Raw genomic sequence first — 280 nt, forward strand, 5'->3', positions numbered from 1 at the left:
CGTCGCCCGGGTGGCCCCTGCTTTAGCAGAGGGGTTGGATGAGATGATCCCCAGAGGTTCCCTCCAACCCCTGCTGTGCTGGGACTCTGTTAGAGCATGGACTGCTCCCTGGATTGCACGACACTATGGGGGCACATGTGTGTGACCCCGTGTGCACACGCAGTGTCCTGCCCTGCCTGGACCAGCTGTGCTGACACACGCAGTCTGCGTGTGCCCATGCTGGGGAAGAACAAAGGGAGTTACCAGAGAAGGTGTGTGTGATGCTGGTATGGAATGAAGG

Source organism: Merops nubicus, unplaced genomic scaffold (assembly GCF_000691845.1).
Source record: "Merops nubicus isolate BGI_N331 unplaced genomic scaffold, ASM69184v1 scaffold20722, whole genome shotgun sequence".
In the NCBI taxonomy this organism is placed as follows: domain Eukaryota; kingdom Metazoa; phylum Chordata; class Aves; order Coraciiformes; family Meropidae; genus Merops; species Merops nubicus.